This window comes from Dermochelys coriacea, chromosome 12, assembly GCF_009764565.3.
Source record: "Dermochelys coriacea isolate rDerCor1 chromosome 12, rDerCor1.pri.v4, whole genome shotgun sequence".
Classification (NCBI taxonomy): Eukaryota; Metazoa; Chordata; order Testudines; family Dermochelyidae; genus Dermochelys; species Dermochelys coriacea.
In genome coordinates, this window is record NC_050079.1 from 16986701 (window position 1) to 17005467 (window position 18767).

Genomic DNA, 18767 nt, shown 5'->3' on the forward strand with positions numbered 1-18767 from the left:
CCGCCCCCCCTACCCCGGGCCCGCCGCCCCCTGAGCGCTGGGGCGGGGGATTGGCCCCGGGGCGCAGCGAGCATCCGCCCCCCCCCCGCTTCTCAGCGCCTGTCGCTGGCCGAGGATGAGCAAAGTGCCTCCCCAGCGCCCACTTCCCATGTGTGTCCTCTTGATCATTGCAATCCCCCCCCCCGCCCCTAACACACATCGCATCCTCGTGCAACCCAAAAATCACCCCTCACAAGTGACCACCAAGTGCCCCCAGCCCCGCCTCACAAGGCCAGGGCTGCCTGGCAAAATTCCGTTGACTCCCCCTTTCCATAGCTCAGCAATGTTGGTTTGGGCAGGCCAGGAAAACACCGCTTTTCTAAACCATCCCAGTAAAGTTCAGGTGAGTAGTGGGTCTTGTGGCTGAGCTGAGCTAAGTCTTCCTGACAAGTTTGCAAGGCTTTGTGGAGATGGGCCCTCCCAAGTCCCCCATAGTCTGGATTACAGGGGGTCTCCCTTTTCTGTTTCCATCCTCTGCTAATGTTCAAGTAAGGCAGCATTGCCTCAGCTTAGTGACTGGTTTCTGCACTGGCTGGTGGTATGCTCTCAGGCTTGAGAAAGGGGTTTCCCACAGTATGAAAACCTCCTTTTACTTCCTAGTTGAAACTGTAAATAGGGGGAGGGGATCATCTTAATGATTTCACCTGTATGTGGAGAGGAAAGGTTCTTCCATGATTTTCCATCATCCATTTTAGGGGTTTAATTGGCCCTGACACACTAGGAGCTGAATGTCCCTTGCAGCCCACGACCATTGGAACAATAGAGGGTCAGTGAACATGTTGCTATCCCCAATATTTTGCAGTCCTTTGCAACTGCCTGCTCTGTTTGTATGGCAGAGCTGGCCTTCTCTTTGGGGCTAATCCCCCACTCCCATTTATCTTTTAGAAAGACAGTAACCTCACACTCAAGAGTATGCAGTTTGCTGCTCTGTTTCTATAATGGCTGCCAGACTATGCCACTTTCTCCCCTTACCCCTATTGCTGCCATGTAAGACTTGTGGGTGAAGTTCCGTGGTCTGCAGTGTGTAGGAGGTCAGACTAGACAATCATGATGGTCCCTTCTGGCATTAAAGTCTATGAATGCAGGCATAGTTAGAGAGAGTGGCATAGGTTGGTTTCTGTTAGGGTAACAAAGTGGTTGATGGGGGAAGCATCTCAGACAGTATCTGTGAATTCCCACATGGAATCTGTGTGTCATAGCAGACTGGATTTCCTGTGACTCTGATTTTTGTGTACCTTTTAGTCACATGCCTCTTGTTGAGTCTTTATGGCTGATATGAAAAGGTTGAAAACAGATCCACGAAGTTGGCTCTAGTGTCAGTAGGTATGAATTGGGGTGTGGTGAAGTTTTCCTTGTTTTTAAAATATTCTTTTGAAAACTGTTTGAGCTCTGACTATTGCTGAGAATTCATGTTATATATCCTAACAAGTTATTTTTCCCAGTGTTTTGAATACAGTGGATAGCTATGTCATATCTGTCCATGTGATTATCATATTCCCTTTTATGACAAGTGGTTATGATGTTATGGACCTGAAGCCAGAAGTTATCAAGATGCAGCTAGATAACTATTGGGGAAAGTGTTAATTGGAGAACATATTAAAACAGAATTACCATGGTGATGGATGAGAAATAAACCAAAGATAGATACAATCAAATATTTTATAAGCACACACATTTCACTAATTTAACAAGCTATTATAGAATTTCTATGTCAGAGGGTGCTCTTGCAAAATAATTTGGAAAGATGAATAAAAAGTTTATCATGTAACATACTCCAGTCTTGCTGTCTCTTGGTGTCAGAGCTTGTAGTTTGAAAATTATGCTTGTGGGGAAAAATAGCATCTTAGCAGGTAGGTGAAATTAATAAAAAAGAAAAGGAGTACTTGTGGCACCTTAGAGACTAACAAATTTATTTGAGCATAAGCTTTCGTGAGCTACAGCTCACTTCACAGTGAGCTGTAGCTCACGAAAACTTATGCTCAAATAAATTTTAGTCTCTAAGGTGCCACAAGTACTCCTTTTCTTTTTTGCGAATACAGACTAACACGGCTGCTACTCTGAAACCTGTTATTATGCAAGGTGAAATTAATGTTTCTGTTCCATTATGAACAGTCTATGATTCACCTGTTTCCTCTGTTTACTGTACAATACACTTAAGGGTGATCAAAGAAAGGAAGCATTAAAATCCATTTCTTCAATAGTCAAATAGTGTCACACAGAATTTAAATTTAAGATGGATAAGTCATGAGGAACTGCAGAGACAATAGTCAGATTTAGAGTCAGGTACCCTGAAGTAGAATGTGATGTTTTAAAATAGAAGTGAAAGGTTAAACTTTACAAATAAATCATCCCAAATAGTCATTCTTTAGGGCATAATAAAGTATTTAAACATTTACAGTTAAGAGTTATTTAAAAATCTGATATTTATCACTTCAAGAAAATAGCTGTCTACAAAACGTACAAATAAAGGCCAAGGCCCAGAATACCTATGTGCTGTATTGTATGAACTGCATTCTTTTTGAGTTTTCATTAAATTGATGTGACAATGCAGCAGTGATTTTAGAATACTTGCCAGTCAAAGCCACTGAAAGGTTAGGATAACATTTGGCTAACGTTTTATTGTCTCATACAAAGTAGAAGTACTTAATCAGAAACTGAGTGGTCTAGATGCTTTTTAATGGAACAAAAACTTTTAAATGTTCATTATTTAATAACTTTTAGATGTAGAAAATACATTCTTTAATCATAGTGGTAATTAAGAAGTGAACTAACTTGATGCATTTAAGAGGTACTGCATGTGAAATGCTGTTCCATGATATTAGCTTTTGCTTTGAGATCCTCTCCCAATTTAGTTTTTATAAATCCTTGCTCTCAGCTATATATTGGGTTATTGTAAAAGTAAGACTTCCACCTTTAAACAAAAAGCTGGAATGTGTTTCTTACAGACTAATAGTATTTTAGCCTCTGCTGTGTGTCACTTTAACAGTATGGTATTGTGGACCTCCACAATTCAGGACAATCTTCTGTAAATGCAGCTCTTCTGTATTGTTATATGAAATGTTACAGACCATAGGAGGAAAAAAGGAGCGAAATATAACTATTTCTAGTGCATGTTCTGAAAATGGTATTTGAAACAAGAAGAATCACAGTATGAAAAAATCATATAGGCCTCAGGTCATGATTTCCCTTGGAAAGGGGGATCCCATTTGGTGGATAGGCCTCTGGAAGTTCAAAATATTTTGTTCTGTGATAAAGTACCACATGTATTTTACAGGAAATAGTTATATGGCATTGAAAAACCATATTAGTTTGAAAAGCTAATTTAACAATAACCCTTTTTATTTAATAAAATTACACATTTGCCATTTATTTTTAATTTGTTTTCTACTGCATCATTTTTTGTGTGTGGCAGTCTTCACCACAAAGCATTATTGTTTTACTTTGCTAATTTTGACCTCAATATTGGTGCAGTTGGCACCATTATTTGCAATGGTATTTTTTTAAATTGAATATTAAAATGTTCAGTATAAAGTATTTCCCATCCCTTCTAAAGCATAAATATCTAGAAATATATTTACAACAATGAGTTTTTATAGAAGACCAAGTAAGTTTTAAGATGCTAAGTTTTGCATACCTTTCAAATGACTAGGAATGTTTTTTCCAGTTCAGCATAAACTGGCTGTAAATTAAACTTTCTAATATTAATTGACTAATGTGCAGTCTGAAGAATATCTTGATTAATGGTAGAAATGTTGGGTGAATCTGTGTACATTGCAATTCATAACTCTGTATACGTGCACACACATGGTCCTAACTCATATGTATGAGAGAGAAATTCTTCCTTCTCTTTTACTCATACATATCTTTGGCTTTTAAAAAGTCCATCACATACATCTTGTAGTCTAGGGAGTTGGCAACCCAGTAAATTGTCCAGTACATGTTTCTATGGAAATAATTGAGATGTAATAAATAAAGGCACTGTGAGGTCACAGGTTTCCCAATTCAACTGAGAAGGAAAAAAGGAAAAATTATATAGATCTATGCATAGCATTTATGACTTCTTCAAATAATTCTCTTTTCTTTATATTTATTTCACATTATATAACAGCTTTTATATTTAGTAACCACTGTTAAGCTTTTTGCATGGAAATGGATGCACAAATCTCAAGTACTAAAATGGGATAACTGTGCCTGTGATATAAGGGAGTTTTTTACGTGTAAAATGCAGGTTGATTGCATATTAACAATGAAAGGTGCACAATCTTTGTCATTACAGTAACAAACTAATTTGACAGAGGTAACGAATGTTGACAAGTTCTTAATTTTAAATTATATAGAATGAAGATTTGTAAAACAATTGGATGACAGAACAACCCTGCACTTGTTCTGTAACACTAGGTCTCTGGTTCAGTATAATAAAAAGTTGCAATAATTACTGTATTAGTAACCATCCATTTAGATTGGTAGCTGTGGAATTTTACCTGATGTGGGATTTAAGATCTGAAATTAAATACATTGATTAGTTTTAAACATTAATTTGAATGGGAAAATTTAAAGGAATCCAACATTACAGTTGATTGATGGAGAGAACATTCTACTTAATTTAAGTGAAGCTAACTAAGAGAGGGTCAGGCTAGCATAAAAGAAGGTGATATGCTGAGTCCTTGGCAACTTATAACATAATTATGTCATTTATAGTCTACATGCTGTGTTAACAGTTACAAAGTTGTAAGATGCATGGCTACCCAAAAGATTTTTTTTCTATCTTAAATGTGTACTTGCAGACAGCCAAAAAAAAAATTCTCCAAAAGTGAACAAAATCTTTCTTTGCCAAGTTGTCAGTAATATGTTTTGTCAATGACATTTATAGTTAATATTTGTAAAGAAGAGATATACATTATTCAGATTAATTCAAATCAATTGAATATGAACCTCAGACCCATAATGAAATTGTTAACATCACAATGCACCATTAATTTCTTTGATTGATGTGATCTTTAATAAGTTAAAAGGAAATATCTTTAAAAGTTTTTCTTCCACCAAACGTTATAGAGGTGCTGTATTCTAAAGCTGTCATTTGACTGACAATGATAATTATTAATGGTTTTTGTTGAATCCTATATTAAATAATAGCTTATGATACAGCTTACTTATGTTTGAGAACCAATTAAATAAGAGAGCATGTGAGATATTGGGCTCCTGGTAATAGAACGACAGGTTCAAGGTTCTATGTAATTTAATTGAAGAATTATTTGAATACAATTTGTGGGAACTACATTCATATTGGCAAGGTTTTAAACATCAGATGCACTTTGGTTGCTGAATTTGACAGTTCTGCAAATTGCTGTCCGATTGCAATGGTATTTTGTGCATAAACATGCTAGTCAGTAATCAAACTGTTTTGCAAAAAGGATGCACTAATTAAATCTAGATTTGTTATCCTACTTGAAGTTGCAGAATTGCTGTCATATTTTTTTGCTTTCAGTTGGCAAAAATGCTGATAGAAACTTTTGATTCACAGCATACCTGCCTCATTTGTGTCAGTCAAAAAAACAAGGTTGCTCTGTACTTCATTATATGCAAAGTAAATAAAAATGCTTCAGCTGTTTTCTAGGCTCCAATTAGTTGATTGCTATGAATGATCTTCTTTAAAGGAATGCTGTTTTACCTATCCGCTCATACAAAGGTTTGATTTTTAATGTCTTGTGAAAAGGATTCTCTTTGTCTTGATTGATGTCAAGAATAAAAGCGTGATGGTAATATCCCTTTGAAAGCTATTGTATTGTCAGCTCTGGCTGACAGCAGGAGGCCCTCCTAGTGCTATAGATTAGCGCTGTGAAAACACTGACATTTTCTTTGTTATATTGCTGTTGTTCTGCTTGCAAAGTCAATTATACAATGTCGGAGCTCGGTTACAGAGTTGACTGTGGAAGTAACAATGTCTTTCATACGTGTCTTAAAGATATAATTTTCTTTTTTTCCCAGCTGATAGAGAAGAACTTGACGGTAGTGGAACAGTACATTCTTCAAATTAAATTTTGACAAGTATAATCATCATTGCCAAATACAAGAAACTTGTGTGATTATCCTTTAATTTTACAGTTCATTCAAGTTTCAGTGGATTCTTATTGATACAGTGAAGGCAGCAGCTAAAATAGATAAACCTCATCTCAAGTTAGATTACACTCTTGATTGTTCCAAGTGTAGCATTTTTGGGATTTAGCATCGTTGAAAATGATGTTGGTTCATTGTGCTGTTGATATCATGAGAACATTTGAATCCATGCAGTATGTTGAGCACGGACCTTTAGATTTTAGCTTATGTATTAGTTTTTAAATTTGCATGTATAGTTTGTTATAAGAGTCCAGTGAGGTTTCCCATGAGCTCCAGAAAACATCCTTTTTTCTTTTTTTCCCCTCTCCCACAGTCTAGTTTCCAGGGAAGATCTCCGTATTGTTTAATGGACTTACTGATTGGAACTCAAGTCTTGTATGGCAAAAACCTTTTAATTGTGATCTGGTATCACTGGTCCTAGTAGATATAACTATTAAATGTAAGGAAAAATTGAAAAGTGTAGGACAGGTGAAGTGAAGGGCTTAAACAAAAATTGGCAGCAAATAGAAATCTAATGCTTTTAGTCATGTTTCATCTAATTTTAACCACTGGAAAATAATGTTACAAGGCAATAGATGCTAGCAGAGAATGCTTATTGTTTCTTCTCTAAAATATACTTGTGTAAAATCAGAGCAGCATAAAGAATATCATTCATTACTGAATTGCCACAAATGACAAATAACCATCAAAAAGCCCTTGTTGGGAATGTTAATTGTGGAATTTCTAAATTACTATTATAAACTAATAGAGTAACAAAAGATTCCACAGTTACCAGTAATTTGTAAGGATTTATTTTGTTTTTCTTCAATAATTGAAAATTAATGTCTTGAAATGAAAGCAGATGTTCATGCCATCCTCTGAAGTAGATATAAAAATGATGATGTTTTGCAGATGCGTTAAAGTGGTGTAAATACAAACTGCCTTACCCTAGACTGGGTTTTAGTTTGGCTCTATCTATTGATTAGTGCCAACAAAACTTTTATTTTAAACCTATTTGATTAACTAGATTGAAATCATTTCAGTATGAAAAATGCATGGGATGGCATCCAGGGATCAATAATTACAATGAACATTTACAAAACATAACTTGTTTGTGGGTCAGTAAATGACAATAGTTTATTCATATACTAGGGTTTACCTTTAGTTTGCTTTTAATAAATATACAGTGTTTACATAGGTATTTTTACAAGACTAGTTTAATCTCTTATTTTCAGTTTGTAGGGTCAAGCTCTTGGTGCTCCACAGCACTTTAAAAATATGAAACCCACTATTTGATTTTAAAAAAATTGGATACATTTACCCTCATGCATAATCCCAAACTACGTATTCTGGCTAGACTCTTAGCAAATTGTCCCCCAAAGCAAAAGATATTAACCAACCATACTAATTGAACTGCCTTATGAATTCCAAATCAGCCCCTTTATCTAGCCCATCAACTCATAAATGCTACCTCCCAAAAATGCCTATGAGAAAAGATGGCTGCTATGGTGTTTCATAGAATCCTAATAAATATGTAATTTAGTAGTGAATTGTTAATAATATGAGACCTATTTACATCTCTCTTCTTTTAAATATTGGATGACAAATGGGGTGAGACTGCCTTTTTTGGGGGGATTTTTTAAATGAATTTAGGTTTGTGGATTAGTGAAGTGAGAATTAGCAAGGATCTACTATACTGTGTAAATATATTCAATATAATTTTGGAGTCTAGAATCAAAGCCTTGGGCTACATTTGTACTTTGTGCAGCTTCTTTCATGAAGTTGGTTTGTAAACGTCGAAAACCAGGTTAGTTGGCTTCTTAGAGGAAAGAAAAAAGTCAGTTTTAAGGACTACATCTCATTGTCTACACCTGAATATATTGTTTGTAGTACTGAATAGTGATGGTTTGCCAGAGCCATTTTATGGAGTGGGCTAAAGCAGAGGTTCTCAACCTTTTTCTTTCTGAGCCCCCCACTTCCCCACTATTAAAACTCTATGGTCCACCTGTTCCACAACAAAAGTTTTCTACATATAAAAGCCAGGGCTGGCGTTAAGGGGTAGCAAGCTGGGCAATTGCCCAGGGCCCCATGCCACAGCTAAGATGCTCAGGCTTCTGCTTCAGCACCAGGCGGGCTCAGGCCCCCAGGCTTCAACCCTGCACAGCAGGGCTTAGGCTTTCTACCCTGGGTCCCAGCGAGTCTAACACTGGTTCTGCTTGGCGGATGCCCTAAATCCTACTTGCGGCTCCCCAGGGGGCCCTGGACCACTGATTGAGAACCACTGTTCTAAAAGAAGGGTATTAAGATATTAAATTGTCTCTTCGATGAAAAAAATCACAAAGCAGGCATAAGCTTACAGAAGTTTTAGTAGTATTTTTAAAATATTTATATGGGGGACTAGATGTGGCCGAAATCTAATCAATACCATTTGGGACATATTTAAAAAGATAGCTGCAGTCCAATGGATTGGTGTATGTTGTTAGATTTCCACTATATACCTACTTTTCTATATATTATTGCTGTACCAGTCTGCATCTAAACTACTTTATTTTGTTTTAGCATTTGCTTAGAAACAAAATCTTTTTGCTTTCTATCAACAATCTAAGCAACAGAACAATTTGGAGTGCTTGCAAATGCTACTTGTTAATCATATGCAGTGCATTTATTAATTTTTTTCTTTTCCCTCTTGGATATGTTAAGTCAACTTTTTAGCTTTTTATGTAATTGAAATTTGCCCTTTTGTTACCTGGACATGAATTATTTTTGAAATGTTGTCATTACTCACCCTGCTGTGAGGTTTATCTCTTCTGTTCGTCCTAATTAAATAAAACACACTGTTGTTCACCAATCTCATGTTGAACTGAATTACCTGCCTCAAGGCTTATAGATGGTCATTGGGCTTGCTTGTTTCAGTGGCAGGCATTGACTAACACATTTACTTTTAGATTTTCATTTCAAGGGGATCAGTTACTGTTGTGTGACAGGTGAATGGTGAATGCTTTACAGAACTTTTGAAGAGCTGTGCAAACAGTAAAGGACCTATTGCTACATATGTAGAATGGCAAGTAGAAATGCAACCCAGCCTTTGTGATAGAAGAAAGCTTCCATTATTGGAAAAGACAAAGTAGTCCTAGTATTTCTGTTAAGTAATGTAAAGGGTTAACTGATCTTACTTTTCTTGGTATGTGGCCCCTTTTAGAACCCACTCTACCTCTAGGCTCTGACAGGACAACTCTTATGGAGTTGATCCTCTCAGACCCAATATTTTCTCTTTGCTATATCAGAAACTGAACATTTAATTCTTTCTTCTTCTTTATTGTAACTGTTGTGCCTAGAAACTATAGTCATGGACGAGGACCCCATTGTACTAGGTACTGTACAAACATAGAACAAAAAGACTTTTCTCCTGTTACCTTTTTCTGTAGCTGAAACCTAGTAAATAATGCTCTCCTTCAGAATATTAACAGTCAGTATTTCTCCAAGCAGAACAACTATATTTAATTCTGATTAGAGAAAGCAAAAGATGTATTTGTTTTAAGACACAATAAAGAAAAATACATATATAGAGAAAAATAATTTGTTTAAATGCACTGTATGGATGCTGTGGAAAACTTAAAGTTCACTAATGAATTTACTAATGATGTCTTACGATTATAAAGGTAAAGTTAAATGGTTACTGTGTTACAGTTTGGCATGTACGATTCATGTTACACCTTCCAGAGGTTTGGTCAAATGTAGCCCACTTCTGCTTTCCAGATTTTTTTTTTTTTTTTTGGTTTAAATACAAAGGGCAAAAAAGATAAGTTCTCTGTTCCTGTTGTAATATGCATGTTTTGTGAAAATCCTTGAAATCCAAGTTTTCTCATTGACTTTCACTTGGAGCAAGATTGGATCCCTAAAATACATAGTAAAGGTCTGATCCTGTTCCTGTTGAAATTAATGGCAAAAGTTGCATTGACATCAATGGTGCTGCAACAGACCTAGCAGTCTTGCAGGGTGAAATCTTAATCTCATTGTAGTCAGTGGGAGTTTTGTTGTTGACTTCAAGGGGACCAGTATTTCACCCTCAGTGTTGTTTACATCAGAAATGTGAGATCAAGTGAGCTTCAGATATCCATTGATAATACTCACTGATCACCCAACACAACAGAGAACATTTCTTCCTTCTTTCATCTGCCCATTTTGTCAGGTCACTTCTAAGGCCTTGTCTGTGCTACAGTTTTGTCAACAAAAGTTATGTCGACACTAAAAAAGCATTATAATAAAAATCAGCATTGCATGTTCATACTCACTCCCTCTGTCAGCAGAGCACGTCCACACTTGAGGCACTAGCATCGACAGTGTGAGTAATGCATTATGGGTACCTATCCCACGGTCCAGCTCAACACCTTCTGCCGCTATGTTTCATGGGAAGGCTGAGCAGATCACGGCACATCTTGTGACTGGGCTCAATGTCCCTTGATGCCTTGCTTTCTGTCCCAGAATTCCATGGGCTTAAAGCTTTCTTTTGTGGCATTTTTCAATGGCTCTTGTTTGCTATGCACATATGACATCTGATAACTGTCATGAAGATATTGCAAATGGCAGTGCAGTTAATCATGAAGTTTTTAACTGAAGAAGACTGGCAACTGCTTGCCATGCTACGTGATATGGATAGGAGCAACTTAAGATTGCTTTTGGCATTCATGGAACAGCTGCAGAGGATGGACCGTTGTTTCTGGGCTTGGGAAACAAGCACTGAATGGTGGGATTGTGTCATCATGCAGGTGTGGGATAACAAGCAGTGGATACAGAACTTTCGGATGTGGAAAGCCCCCTTCCTGGAACTGTGTGCGGAGCTCGCCCCAGCACTACGGCGCAAAGACACCAGAATGAGAGCTGCCCTATCGGTAGAGAAGCTCATGGCAATCGCTATGTGGAAGCTGACGACTCCAGACTGCTACCAGTCAGTCGTGAATCAATTTGGAGTCGGGAAGTCGACCATTGGGGCTGCGTTAATGCAAGTGTGCAGGGCAATTAATCGCATCCTGCTACGAAGGACCGTGCCTCTGGGAAATGTGCGTCAAATAGTGGACGGCTTTGCAGAAATGGATTTCCCGACTGTGGAGGGGCGATAGATGGCACACATACTCCAATTTGGCACCAGATCACTTTACAACAGAGTACATAAATAGGAAGGAGTACTTCTCCATGGTGTTGCAGGCACTTGTGGATCACCGTGGACCTTTCACTGATATCAATCCGGGATGGTCCGGGAAAGTGCATGATGCACACCTCTACAAGTGGGGACTTTCTTTCCATACCAGAAGATTACAGTGGGGAATGTTGAAATGCCCATAGTGATCCTGGGAGACCCGGCGTACCCCTTACACCCATGGCTCATGAAACCTTACACAGGAAACCTGGACAGCAGTAAGGAGCAGTTCAACAACAGACTGAGTAGGTACCGGATGACCATGGAATGTGCCTTTGGTAGATTAAAGGCACGCTGATGATGCCTTTATGGCAAGTTAGACCTCAATGAGGATAATATTCCTACGGTCATAGCCGCGTGTTGTACGTTGCATAATCTCTGTGAAGCTAAGGGTGAAAGCTTTGCTCAGGGGTGGAGTGTTGAGGTAGACTGCTTGGCTGCTGATTTTGAGCAGACAGATACCAGGGCTATTAGAGGGGCCCAGAGGGGGGCAATTCAAATCAGGGAGGCTTTGAGGCAACACCCTGAAAATGAAAACTGGTAATGTATATCTCTGTGATTGGTGCTGCAATGTTACATTACATGTTGTTTTGCTAGGAAGCAACAATGACATTTGGGGCCTTACATTTCAGTAAGCAAATGATTAAACTGCCTGTGCATGTATTGGTAGTGCTTGCTATCTCAGTTTGTAGGAAACAAATAAAGGTGAGTTACCATTCAAAAACTTTGCTTTTATTGCACAAGAAACTGCACGCGTACACACACCCAAAGATGCTTGGTGGGAAAGGAGGAGGGAGCGCTCCACAGGGGGAAAAGATCACATACTCTGTGAGGGTCGTGATGCAGCCAACTAGGGAAGAAAAAATAAAATTCTACCACAGTTTTCCACGGGCGGGGGTCATTGTACCAGATGTCTCATTGCTGAGGGTAAGTAGGGAAGCGAGGGTACATCCACTATATGCTTGTGGCTTCCGTCTTAATTCCTGTGCTGCTTGCCTGTGTGATGCTTTGGTCCCTGCACAAGTGATTGCCGAATGGCGCAGGGAAGTTTCTTACAGTGGGGGAGGAATAAAGCAGCTCTACCAAGGAACCTTCGGCAGAGGATTACGGAGTACCTCCTGGAAACTTTCTTAGAGATCTCTCTGGAGGATTCCCATGAGATCTCGGCATGCATCAACACCCTGTACCGCTGTACTGATTAGTTACACAGGGAAATGTCCAGCTCACAGAAATGCAGCCAGCTTTGTACATTTCTATGCCCTGAATCCACCTCTGCACTACATAAACCACAGCTACTTACTCAGCATCTCCTCTCCTGCTTCTTGCTCACCAGAGAACAACTGCTGAGACTGGCACACCTCAGGAGTGTTGAACAGTTCCTGGCTGCCTGCCGCACTGAGCAACCCCACTGGGAGCTCCACATTGTCATCTAACTCCACCTCTTCATCAGTGACTTCATCTTCTGGGTTGGGTCCTCTTTCTGCCGCCTCCAGGTCTGCTGAAGTATCCACAGGGCTCTTGGCGGTGGAGGTGGGGTCACCACCAAGCTCCTTATAGAACCAGCAGCTCTTAGGTGCAGCACCGGAGCAATGGTTTGTCTCCCTCTCCTTCTGGTACGTCTGCCTCAGCTCCTTTATCTTCACTCTGCACTGCACTGTGTCCTGGTCATAGCTCTTTTTGCACAAGCTTTGAGAAATCTGCCCATAGGTATCAAATTCCTACTGTTCAAGCATAGCTGAGACTGCATTGACTCCTCTCCCCATATACTGAGCAGATCCAGCAGCTCCTCAGCGGTCCAAGTGGGAGAGTGTTTGCTGCGGTAACCTTCCGTGGTCACCTGGGAAGATGCGATGAGACCTTTCCACGCCGAGCAAACAGGAAATGGAATTTCAAAAATCCCCAGGGCTTCTAAGGAGGAGGGGCAGATGGGTATTTACGTGGCTGCAGGGCAGTGGAGTTCAAACTGCTGACCAAAGCGGTCATGATGGGCATTTTGGGACACCTCCTGGAAGCCAATTAAAGCGATAAAATCCAGTGGCACTCTGTGGACCAAAATTTTGCGCAAAAAGTCTTATGTTTGTCGTTGAAGTGTTTTTATTTTGTCACCAAAACAGGGTATTTTTGCTGCCAAAAGTCACATGATGGCGTGTGCACGTCCACTGTTTTGTCGACAAAAGCTGCCTTTTGCCGATAAAACTTTGTAGTGTAGACAAGGCCTAACTTAATCTTTAGCAGCGGCATCAGACAGGTTAAAATGACAGAGGAAAAGGTGGTGCTGTGGAGCTACATGCAGTGAATAAAACTTAGGGGATCAAGAGGTGTATTTAACATCCACTTAAAAAGGTAGGTAAAAATGTGAAATGAAGAAATTAAAAGTAATATTCTGCCTTATTCCACCCTCCATGCCACCCAAATTAAAAAAATAACGGGAGGGGAGAGGCAGCATTGAGGAAAATATGCTGGAGAAAAATGCAATATTGAACATTCAGGGAAAGAAAAATAGAAGGAAAATAAAATTAAAGATATGATAGTCTTGTTTTTTCCCCTTTAGTACTAAGAAAATACAGGAAAAAAGTGCTTTGAGCCCAACACTATTTCTGCTGCAGACATCTGAACATAAAAGCTACCTGATGGCTAGCTGTGACATTTGGCACAAACATTACATTATCTCATCTGGAAGTGTGTGTATGTATTTTTATTTTTTAAATTCAAAATGACCAGAACAAACACATTTGAAAATCCAAACAAACGCCACAAAAATAAGAGGAAACAAGTAAGCATACCTGGAAAAATAAAAAACTACTACTAATGTAAAACACACAAAAAAAACTTCCTCCTTTTTAGTTCTGCCAATATTTTTTTGCTAGTCTTTATGTAGTGAATTTTCTTACCAGAAAATGTACAATGAAGTATACCCTCAAAAAAGTCTAGTTCAAAAAATTGTAAACAAACACATTATTTAAGACAGTAACTCCTGGAGTTGCAACTTTTTTGTGATTATGGCAGTGTTTGAACTTGTCCAATGAAGACTTCCAAAGAAAGTGTCTGTTTTTTTTGTTTGTTTGTTTGTTTTTTGTTTTTTTTAAATCCAAATCCAAAACCCAAAGTTTCTGTGTGGAAATCAGTGAAAAAGGCCTGGGATTTTGAACACAATTTGTTCAAAATTGTTCATGTAACTTTCAGTTTTATTATAGCTATAACTTAATTTTTTTTTAAACAGATAAATGCAGTTTTGTTTTAATTCTCTTGTTCAAATCCTTTACTCATGTGAATAATCCTGTAAAGGTTTACTGGGTAGGGGGTGAAGTTTGTGTGTGTGCCATTGTCAGATGAGGTTGAGAAGTTTCACAGTCAGGTAAAAGAAAGAGGGCAGGATAAAGTTCTGCAGCAATGTTGTGCTCTGCTCTTCGTAATTTCCTTCGCTTCTTCTGACCAGACCATTTTCCCCCAAAAGGTATGTGGAGTGTGGGAGAATACTCTGGTCTCAGAGCACTGGGGTGGAGAAGCAGGGAAGATAGGCCATTTCTGGGAGGAGGCTGTGAGGGCTTACGTTGTTTATTTTAGGTTATGTTTTCATTGCAAAATAAGTTCATTGTTACCTTCAGGTAACTATCTTGATGTAAAATCCTAGTGAAGACATGGCATGGGCAGTTTTAGCTGATGTAGAGAGTTGAGATCAATTCCAGGTAGAGAGGGGAACAGCTACCTCCATATAAAAAAACACTTTTTTTTCTTTTTTTCAAGTCAAGTCAAGACAAGCAATGGGCTTAAAATGCAGAAAGGGAGGATAGGCTGGACATTTAGAAAAAACTTCCTAACTGTAAGGGCAGTTAAGCACTGGAATAAATTGCCTAGGGAGGTTGTGGAATATCTGTCATTGGAGATTTTTAAAAGCAGGTTAGACAAACACCTGTCAGGGATGGTCTAATTTCTGGATCAGAGGTGGGCAAACTATGGCCCGTGGGCCACATCCGGCCCACGGGATCGTGCTGCCTAGCCCCTGAGCTCCTGGCTGTGGAGACTAGTCCCCAGCTCCTCCCCTGCTGTCCCCCCTCCTGCGCCGCCATGCGGGCAGCGTTCTGGGTGGCAGGGCTGCCTGCTCCTGGAGTGCAGAGCGGTAGCGTGTATAGCTCTGGCTGGGCAGCGCGGCTGCCAGACATGCTGCTCTGAGCAGCATGGTAAGGGGTCGGGGGGTTGGGTAAGGGGCAGGGGGTCCCTGGGGGTAGTCAGGGGCGGTTGGATGGGGCAGAGGTTTTGAGTGGGGGCAGGGGACAGGGAATGGGGGGTCCCGGGAGGGAACGGTCAGGGGCAAGGAGCCGGGGGGTTGGATGGGGGGGATTCTGAGGGGGGCAGTTGGGGGTGAGGCATGGGAGGGGGTGGATAAGGGGCATGGGCCAGGCTGTTTGGGGGGCACAGCCTTCCCTACCTGGCCCTCCATACAGTTTCGCACCCCGATGTGGCCCTTGGGCCAAAAAGTTTACCCACCCCTGTTCTAGATAATATTTAGTATTATGGTGAGTGCAGGGGACTGTTCTAGAAACCCTCTTGAGGTCCCTTCTAGTCCTATGATTCTATGATAGACTTGATCTGAAATTCCTGAACACTGTGTGTCAATAAAATACAATACCAGTCATGTTAAAACAAAACTATGGTTACCTGAACTTAAATTTATATTGAAACTTAACTGACGCTAATGTTTAAAATCCATTGCTTTTCCTTTGATTTCAGTGCAGAAAGGGCTTTTTAAAAAAACTTTCCTAACTTAATTTTTCCTGCCTCTTAACAGGCATATGACAACCTTTGTAAGACCATTTTACTTGTTTAGGTTGATGTTACTTTTGTTTTTTTAACTGTAGTGTTAAAAAAGAAAATTTCTTTTCTAGGATACAAGTAACCTGTTGAGCAGTGAAATTAAATACATGTCTTGAGGAATATCCACAAGACCTGTCTGAAAGAGCCACAATGTGGCTCCCTGTTCTCTGATTTTTAAATGAACAGTAAATACAGTACTAGCACTGTTTTAACAACCAATAAGAAATGATACAAGGGAGCTGAAAGTGAGACCAGGAGCAGGTGGGGAAGATCTGTGCAAATCTTGTGGTTCTCACCAATTCTCGTTTGGCATGTTATCCACAGTGTTGATATCTCTAATACAGACTTCCCTGACTGCTATTTAAGGTAGTCCTCAAGAGACCTTGGAGAAGCAAGAAAACAAGTTGAAGAAAGATATTCTTTTAGTTGCAGTATTCAATTGTGAGACTATTTGTAGCATAAACTTCAAGGTTATGTCAATGTGGTTTGCAGTGTGTATAAGATTGACTAGTAGCTAACCTGAGACCACATTCTCGTTTTCTAAAGAATAATCTGATCAGTGTTTTTTGTTTTTCTTGCCAGTGGGTCTGTATTGAAAATGTGGCTCTAAAGAAAATATGTAGAAAAATGAGCTTTTAATTTGTCACCTGCTGTTGAACCACCCTGTCCTACTTGAGATGCCAAATTGTAAATGAGATGTTTTTGTATCCCCATGCACATCCATCCAAGAAATGCTCTGTGTTTCATAGCTATTAGTGGCAGAACTGGGGACAGTAGACCAGTTGTTTAAAAACTGTTGTTCTCTGATTGTTGCATACAAAGCTAAACAAAACCAAAAAACCTAAGCAAACAAACCAAAGGCTGTTAGAGGAGCAGTTACTTCCAATAGATTTTAAGATTAAGCAGTTACCTCCAAAAATTAATCTTTTCTAGGCTTTCTATTTTGGGGAAGGGAGGAAAAGGGTAGCAAAATAACTTATTTGTGGTGTCATTCAGAGATCTGTTTTAAAAGTCCACTTAAATTCATGATTTAAAATTAAATATAGATTCTACATTTTTAATTTTTGGAGAGCATTAATTCACTTGTCCGCATGCACATTAGGCTGCCTTTTTAATCCAGTATCTGCCTGAGCTATTAGGGGTGTTGAATATTCCAGTTAATAAATGTGTTTTTTTTTCTACCAGCAAATGTTAAATTGGCTAATGAAGGTTTATTTCGAGGTATAATCTTGCTAGCATAATTCTTAATTTTGGGACAGATAAAAGGGGGTCAAAGGAATATTAGACCAATTTTGAAATAGTTAGTCATGTTAAAACTGTGGTCCCCAAACTTTTTATGTCATGCCCCTCCCCTTGCCCTTAATGTAACCTGTCCACACACCCCCAGGAGCTGGGGCGAGGAGTGGGGTCGGAGCTGCAGCTGGGGCTGCAGCCAGGAGCGGAGCTGGGGGCCAGACCTGTGATTGGGCCTGGCCTGGAAGCTGGGAGTGGGAGGCATGGCTGGGAGTGGGACTGGGACCAAGAGCTGGACCATGGCCAGGGCTCGGCTGCGTTGTGGTCAGGGCTGTGGTTGGGGGCCCTGGTCAGGGGCTGGAAGCCAAAGCCGGGACCTGAGCTGGGGGAGGGGCTGGAGCTGGAGTGGAGCTGGGGGTAGAGCGGGGCTGGGTGGCACTGCCTCCCCATTTCCTGTGGGGGCTGGCCCTGGCCCCATGCACCTCCTAAACATTCCTCCATGTCCCCCTAGGGGGATACACCCCATAGTTTGGGGACCACTGTGTTTAAAATTATGTATGTGAAATGTAATTTCAGTTAATTGGCAATACATTTTATTTTAAACCAGAGGTGGGAAACTACGGCTCGCAGGCCACATGCAGCCCGTGGGACTATCTTCCCCGGCCCCTGAGCTCCTGGCCCAGCAGTCTAGTCCCCGGCCCCTCCCCCGCTGCTCCCCCTCGCCTGCTGCCACGGCATGGTAAGGGGACGGCGTGCGTGGCGATGGGGGGGAATCAGGGGGCAGGGGGGTTTGGGGTGGGGGGTCCTGGGGGCAGTCAGGAGACAGGGAGCAGGGGGTGGTTGGATGGGGTGGAAGTTTGGGAGGATGGTCGGGGGTTGGATAGGGCGTGGGAGTCCTGGGGTGGCCTGTCAGAGGTATGTGAATAGGGGTCAGAGCAATCAGGGGACAGGGAGCAGGGGGTTTGGATGGGCTGGGGGTTCTGAGGGGGACAGTCAAGGGGTGGGAAGTGGGAGGGGCAAATGGGGGCAGGAGCCAGGCTGTTTCGGGGGCACAGCCTTCTCTACCCGGCCCTCCATACAGTTTTGCATCCTGATGTGGCCCTCGCACAGTTTCACACCCCTGGTTTAAATCATCTTAAATGGGAGAGAAATATTTCCCAAATTATGTTTAATGTTTAGATTTTTCCCATGTAAATAAGTTTTTCACTTCAACAACGGGGGTCCTTACATTGCTGGATGGGTACCGTAGGTCCTGCAGTCTTAACTACATTTGTTAACCAGTGCCTTGCCTTTGTAAGTTACTGGGAAATGGTGGCAAGGGCATGGCGCAGTCATCAATTATTTAGTTCAAGTTTACATTATAAACTTTTGCCAGCATAGCTATGTTGGTCAGGTG

At 40.5% G+C, this 18767-nt stretch overlaps 1 protein-coding gene across 8 annotated transcripts in view; it reads left to right on the top strand.

The window, feature by feature from the left end:
* The window catches only part of ZNF423 (zinc finger protein 423), a 324001-nt gene that overhangs the window by 1654 nt on the left and 303580 nt on the right, over nt 1-18767 (top strand). The window contains exon 1 of one of the 8 annotated variants that reach the window (XM_038368896.2): nt 256-382. The exons of the other annotated variants lie outside the window; for them this stretch is intronic. The gene's annotated coding sequence lies outside the window, so the exon portion shown is untranslated. Of the gene's footprint in view, nt 1-255; nt 383-18767 lie in introns of those variants that run through there. 8 annotated transcript variants of the gene reach the window in all.